This window comes from Phocoena sinus, chromosome 7 (assembly GCF_008692025.1).
Source record: "Phocoena sinus isolate mPhoSin1 chromosome 7, mPhoSin1.pri, whole genome shotgun sequence".
NCBI classification, from domain to species: domain Eukaryota; kingdom Metazoa; phylum Chordata; class Mammalia; order Artiodactyla; family Phocoenidae; genus Phocoena; species Phocoena sinus.
Window position 1 is genome coordinate 48159108 of NC_045769.1, and position 7659 is coordinate 48166766.

General features: G+C 39.3%; 1 pseudogene; it reads right to left on the reverse strand.

Moving 5' to 3' along the window:
* Positions 1-249: 249 nt before the first annotated feature.
* Positions 250-977, reverse strand: LOC116756348 (annotated as a pseudogene).
* Between the last annotated feature and the right edge of the window lie 6682 nt (positions 978-7659).

The window sequence follows — 7659 nt, forward strand, 5'->3', positions numbered from 1 at the left end:
TAAAATAAATTTTTAAAAAAAGGAAAAAAAAGACATGAATATATATATACACACATATATATATATATTTCTTTTTTTTCCTCTTTATTCTGTTTGTGTTTCAAATAGGCTTTTTCTTTTCCTTCTGCAAAAAGCGTTATTGTTTCCATTTGGTCCAAGGCTTGGGAGAGGGCTCCAGGGCGGTTACAAAGCTGCCTAGTAGCTGCAGAGCAGGGCTTCAGGCAGAAGTTCTGATGCCAAAGGGGCTCCTCAGAGGCCGCTGGACTTCAGAGACTCCTGTTTGTGCTCGAGGGTGAGCCTTTCAAAGAGAGACTTGCCCAGCACAGCCTGCGGACCAGCCAGCCTGCAGAGGTTGGTCAGGTGGTCGCCCATCTTCTTGATGAGTTTCACCTGCTCCTCCAGGAAGCGGCTTTCCAGGAAGTCACAGAGGTGGGAGTCCGCGCGGGCGGAACCCAGGGCGCACAGATCTGATAGTGCCTGGTGCAGGCTCTTCTCCTTTAGAATGGCGGCTTCCACAGCGTCCTGGGTTTTACCCCACTTATCTTGAGAAGGCTTCCGCGCATCCTGGAAGAGGGTGCGGCCACAGCACTGGTTTTGCATTTTCAAGAGACGCTGGGCGCCCTCACACTTCTCCTCAGACAGTTGGCGAAAAATGTGGCCCACACTGTCCAGAGTCCCATTGTTGCTGTCGAAATAGAAGCTCAGAGAGAGGTAAGTGTCCCCAGATGCATGTTGAACAGGCGGTGGATGGCGGCCTCCACTTCAATGGAATAATTCTGACGAACCTGGCAACTCGTGGTTGATCAGTGATAAGGAGCTAAGCTCAAAAAACGGTGTTGGCCTGTCCTGGAGGCTGAGGATAGCTGAGTGGCTGATTCCAAAGGTTGCGACAGGAAGAAAGGTTGGAGGGTGGTTGGGGGCTGGAGCAAGGAGCGTCCCTGGGTCTGTTCATTCCAAACACTGTCTCGACAAGCCATGGCTGGAAGAAGCTCTGGATACAGATCAGGGGCAGAGGGTGCTCAGGAGCGGCGCCCAGTCTACCCCGCGGAGGCGGTCGGCGTTCAGTCCAGCAGGCCCTCCCTCAGGGAAGCCCGCAAGGAGGGCAGAGGCACCGAGTCCTGCAGCGTGCACAGGTCCTCAGAGCATGAGAAGGAGTCGGCCGTGCTGTCCGGGCGCAGCTTCACCGAGTGTTCATGGCCTGAGCGTGGCCTCGGGGACGCTGGCTGCAGACAGGATGCCCACACCCGCCTGTGGGTCCTGGCTCGCCTCCCGGCCCCTCGGGCACCCACGGCCCGGCGGCTGCGGCCCGGCGGCTGCAGCCCCGCATCGTGCGCAGGACAGGCGTCACAGCCAGAAGACATAGGGCCACGGGCCCCAGCTAGGCCGGGCCCTCCATGCCGCGCTCTGGAGCCCACGCGCGGCCTGGTGTTGGCGCGGGCATCAACGCCCTCTCGAGCCGCGGGGTTGCAGTTTAAGCCTCCGGGCGGGCCCGTGGGGGCGGGGCTCCTGTTTTTCTTGAAGTGAAGGTTTACTTGGTTCACTTTTGAGAAGATGTCTGCCAGATACTGAAGTCAGAATAACTCTTGTTACTATTTGTTCCATGAAAAGAACAGTAATTCAGTTCACAACTCAAACAGTCACACAAGTACTTTTTCTTAAGGCCAACATTATACTTTGGTGTGTATTAGAAGTGCCTTATACATACTTCCTACTTAGTCATGAGGAATATTTAAAAGAGGTATACATATGTGGGTAGGATACAGAGAAAAGCTTAAAAATCTTACTTGTAATTGGAGTCTTACTCTTGTTATTTTCTGTGTATCCTTTTTGTACATGCTGAATAGTGGGATAATGGAAATCAATCTGCATGTGTTTCCTGATGACACAGTGGGAGATTTTCCAGTTCCACACGTGAAGTCATCAATAGTCAATTTCTCACAATTCTTCACAGACTGTGCTTAAAATATGGTATTGTGTTAAGGTGCCTTTTTTGTGTTGAGTCAAATTAGTGCTTTTAAATGATTTTCCTTACCAGTGATCGTGGTTTATGGGCTAAATATAAGCTTCTCTCATTCCTAATTTTAAAAGAACTACCTCGAAGCTAAAGCTTAATTGCACCTTGAAAAATATGGGGGCATTTTTATAATGCTTTTGGGAAGGTGGCTGTGAATTAGAAGTAAATAAATAATGCTGTTAAATGATGTAAATATACATTTGTTTATTTTGTTTGTATAATAACTGTCTCTCAGGAGTTCGGATTTATATATTGTTAAATTCTAATCCTTGGGAAATACTTGTAAGATAGGACTTTTAATTTTCAATTTATAGAGGAGCAAATGTGAGAATGGATATTGTAAACCAATTTATTTCCCACTAAGGAGATCATCAGTCACCTCCACACTGCCAAAGGCAGTTCATTTGTGTTCATCCTTTTCTTACCAGATCATTCTGTGACAGCTGGCAAATTTTACTACTAATTCATTGAAACTCTCTGTGTAACTGTTTTTTAAAATAGTACTTGTCTCATAATTCCTTTTTAGTATTCTTTGTATCTTTTACAAAAATCATCCTTTTAAGTGTCTGTATTCTTGTGGCCTCTGTCCCTGGCATTATGCTCCTTTGAATACATGTACTCTTCCTGTGTGGCCTCATTTGGAATACTCATGCTCCTAATGACTTGCTACTTGATGCTGAGTCCTATATTTATGTCTGCAATCTAGAACAGCAGACCTCCACCCAGCTGCTTTCTGAATATCTACATATGATCATCCCTCTGGTGTCTCAAATTTCTCATATCCCAAACTGAACTTATTATTTTCTTCTAAACTTGCTCATTTCTTTGTATTCCCTGTCTTGGTGAATGACGTGGAGATGTACCAGCTACCCAAGAGAGAACACTGATGGTAATCCTGAACCCCATTCAACCAAATCCAGAGGGTCACCAAGCCATTTTGATTCTACGTTCTTAATCTCGTTCCATCCCCACTGCCATTGCCTTCCTGCTGCTCACATTATTAATAATACTCTCATAATAACAATGATATTTAGTGAACAAGAACTGTATTTGGAAAACTTTACATGTATTATTTCCTTTAAGTTTCATGATAACCTTACGGTGTAGGTACTATTACTATTTCTGTTGTCCAAAATAAAAAAGCTGAGCCTCAAAGAAGTTATGTACTTGGTCCAAGATCACACAAGTAAGTTTGTCAAGTAAATGGCAAACCCAGGATTTCATGTTGGATCAGTAAATGCATTAGTGTCCAAGCTCTTAACCAGCTTGGTAGTTGGCATCTCTCTGCACTGTCAGAACTGAGTCTAACCTAGCCTCTACCCTACTTCACAGAGAAGCTTCTAAAATCTGATGAAATTTGATGAAAAGAAATTACAGCATGATTAGAACCTTCCAAGATAAAGTTCAAACATAGTCTCTGATGATGTGATTCCTGTGCATGTCTGTAACGTTACCTTCAGTTTTTTATTGTCGCATACATTCTCCCCCAGACATACTGAGTCCTAAGGAATCCCTGAATGTATAATGCCACTTCACATTTCCTTCCCTCGTTCTAATATGCTATTTTCTCTACCTGGAATGTCTTTTCCTTGTTAACTAGCTAATGTCTGTTCATTCTTCGAAGCTCAGTTCATATATCGCTTCTGGTAGGCTTGACCTCCCATTATAATTTACACACCCCTCCTGTCTGTTTCCAGTACATTCCTAGCATTTACCAACCGATACGTAATAATTGATAGACCAGATATTTAAGGGTAAGAAATTTACCTCCAGGGCTAGTGTGCTTCCACAAGGCACTAAAATATTTTTTGAATGAATGAGTGATTACGGTTATTTCAGAACTCGCCTAGTTTAAGTTACCTCCACATATTTTGATCAGATTTTGTAACATGTTTTAAAGAATTAAATTAGGTGTAAGGTTAAAAATCCTCTAAAATTTTGTTAGTAAACTTATTCTTCTGCTTTGCTCTTCATTTCATTTTTAACAGTCTGTTTCATAAAGAAAATGTAAATATAAGTGCAAATGTAAAAACAGTGCTAAAACACTGATGAACTCTAATAAGTTGGGTGGGAATAGAGATGGGTCAAGGCCAGTGGACAGCAAATAAATATCACACAAGAAATTTTTTGAAATTGGGATATAGTTGAACTTTTCCTCAAAAATATCTGTCATGGTGTTTTTAGGAGGAAATAATATTTTATTACAGGAGAAGACTAGAGTGCATGGCAATAAATCTAGATTTCTTTCCAGATTTTAGGTTAGTTATCTGAAAACCTTGTGATTTCTCACATGCAGAGAAGTGCAGGAGTCTATTAAGCAAACAATAAATAAAATCACGGAAACAAATATATGTTCTGTTTGCCTATTTCACAAAATAGAATAAATTTATAAAAGTTTAGCTTTGTCAGGCTTCTCTGGTGGCATAGTGGTTGAGAGTCCGCCTGCCGATGCAAGGGACACGGGTTCGTGCCCCGGTCTGGGAAGATCCCACATGCCACGGAGTGGCTAGGCCCGTGAGCCATGGCCGCTGAGCCTGCGCGTCCAGAGCCTGTGCTTCGCAACGAGAGAGGCCACAGCAGGGAGAGGCCCGCGTACCGCAAAAAAAAAAAAAAAAAAAAAAGTTTAGCTTTGTCATTATAGAACAGAATAGCAAGAAAATGATCTTTGAGTTTAACCCTATTGAAAGATGCACAAATTGTCATCTTGAGGCCTGAATTTACATTCGGGTTATGATTTGTTTGCTGGCACAATGTTTAAAACCCAGTTTGTAAAGAAGGCATTCTGACTATGCATGTAGCCTCCAATTCAACCACAGATTACATCACCTCCTGTTATGTTACATCTAGACTTTTCCACTCATTTTTAAAAGTTGAAGTATAGTTGATTTACAATATTATATTTGTGTCCAGTGTACAGCATAGTGATTCAAAATTTTTATAGATTATACTTCATTTAAAGTTACTATAAGATATTGGCCACATTCCCTGTGCTGTATAACATATCCTTTCAGCTTATTCATTTTGTACATTGTAGTTTGTGCCTCTTACTCCCCTGCCCCTATCTTGCTCCTCTCCGCTTCCCTCTCCTCACTTGTAACCACTAGTTTGTTCTCTACATCTGAGTCAGTTTCTGTTTTGTTATATTTGTTTGTTTTATTTTTTAAATTCCACATATAAGTGATAATGTACAGTATTTGTCCTTGAAATGTCCTGTCTGACATTTCACTAAGCATAATACCCTATAGGTCCATCCATGTTGTTGCAAATTTCATTCTTTTTTGTGGCTGAGTAATTTCATTATATATATACCACATCTTCTTTTTCCATTCGTCTGTTGATGGATGACATTTAGGTTGCTTCTATTTCCTGGCTATTGTAAATAATGCTGCTGTGAGCATTGAGGTGCATATATCTTTTCAAATTAGTGTTTTTGGTTTTTTTGGGTATATACCCAGGAGTGGAATTGCTGGATCATATGGTAGTTCTGTTTTAGTTTTTTGAGGAACCTCCATACTGTTTTCCATAGTGGTTGCACAAATTTACAATCCCATCAACCTTTTCTCTACATGCTCACCAATATTTGTTATTTGTAGACTTTTTGATGATAGCCATTCTGACAGGTGTGAAATGATATCATTGGGGTTTTGATTTGTATTTCTCTGATGATTAGTGATGTTGAACATATTTTCATGTACCTTTTGGTCATCTGTATATCTTCTTTGGAAAAATGTCTATTCAGGTCTTCTGCCCACTTTTAAATTGGATTGTTTGTTTTTTGATATTAAGTTGTGTGGGCTGTTTATATATATTGGATATTAACCCCTTAGTGATCATATTATTTGTAAATATCTTCTCCCATTCACTAGGATTTTTTTTGGTTTTGTCAATGGTTTCCTTTGCTGTGCAAAAGATTTTAAGTTTAATTAGGTCTCCTTCATTTAATTATGCTTTTGTTTCCTTTGCCTTAGGAGACAGACCCACCAAAATATTGCTTTATGTAAAAGAGTGTTCTGCCTGTGTTTTCTTCTGTGGGTTTTATGCTTTCTGGTCTTACATTTAGGTCTTTAATCCATTTGGGGCTTATTTTTGTATATGGTGAGAGAAAATGTTCTTAATTTCATTCTTTTACATGTAGCTGCCCAGTTTTCCCAGCAGCACTTATAGAAGAGATGGTCTTTTCTCCATTGTAAATTCTTGCCTCCTTTGTCATAGATTAATTGGCCATAGGTGTGTGGGTTTATTTCTGGGCTCTCTATTTGTTCCATTGATCTTTGTTTTTGTGCCGGTCTCATACTGTTTTGATTACTATAACTTTATAGTATAGTTTGAAGTCTGGAAGGGTTATACCTCCAGCTTTGTTCTTTTTTCTCAAGATTGCTCTGGCTATTTGGGGTCTTTTGTGGTTCCATATAAATTTGAGAATTATTTGCTGTAGTTTTGTGGAAAATGTCATGAGTATTTTGATTAGGCTTGCATTGAGTCTGTAGATTGCTTTGGGTAATATGGATATTTAAAAATATTAATTTTTTCAGTCCATGAACATGGGATATCTTTCTATTTATTTGTATTGTCTTTAGTTTTCTTTATCAATGTCTTATAGTTTTCAGAGTATAGGTCTTTCACTTTCTTAATTAAATTTATTCCTAGATGTTTTATTCTTTTTGATGCAGTTGTAAATAGGCTTGTATTCTTGAATTGTCTTTCTGATAGATCATTATTAGTGTGTAGAAAAGCAAGATATTTCTGTATATTAAGCTTGTATCCTACAACTTTACTGAATTCATTTATTCTAATAGTTTTTTTGGTGGAGACTTTAGGATTTTTCTATATATAGTATCATGTCATCTGCAAATAGTGATTGTTTTACATCTTTTTGGATGCCTTTTATTTCTTTTTCTTGTCTGATTGCTGTGGCTAGGACTTCCAGTACTATGTTGAATAAAAGTGACAGGAATGGGCATCCTTCTCTTGTTTCTGATTTTAGAGGACAAGCTTTCAGCTTTTCACCATTGAGTATTCCACTTATTTATATTACATGCTTGGTCTTGTAAACATTTGGACTAGAGCCTGAAACTTGACTAAAATCTAGCTCTTTCCTTTGAAAACAAAATCCTTAATTGGTGTGAGGTATACTGAACTCGAGAATGGTGGTAAGAGTTTATGTTTGATTGGTTGTTTTTTTAAAGAGGGCCAGAATTTGGGTCTGGCTTTTCCATACCAAAATTAATGATCTTGCTACATTCTTTGACTTCTCTAAGACTTAATTTTTAAAAATCTTTAATGTGAAGCTATAATTCTTTACAGATAATTGTGAGAAGATAGTTACAGAAATACTATATTGTAAACTATAAATTATTTTTAGATTGGCAGTTGTTTCAAGTTCTAACATAATTCCTGGAACCAGGTGCTTAATAACTGTTGAATTAAATTTCATATAAATGAAAATCCATTTTCACTTCCTGGTATACATTCTCTGACCAAAACTGAATTACATTTAAAAAGCAACTTAGTCTTCATTATATGGGTTACTGTGTTAGTTTGCTAGAGCTGTCATAACAAAATACTACAGATTGGATGTCTTAAGAAGTGAATTTCTCACAGTTCTGATATTGGAAATCCAAGATCAAGTTGTTGGTAGGTTTAGT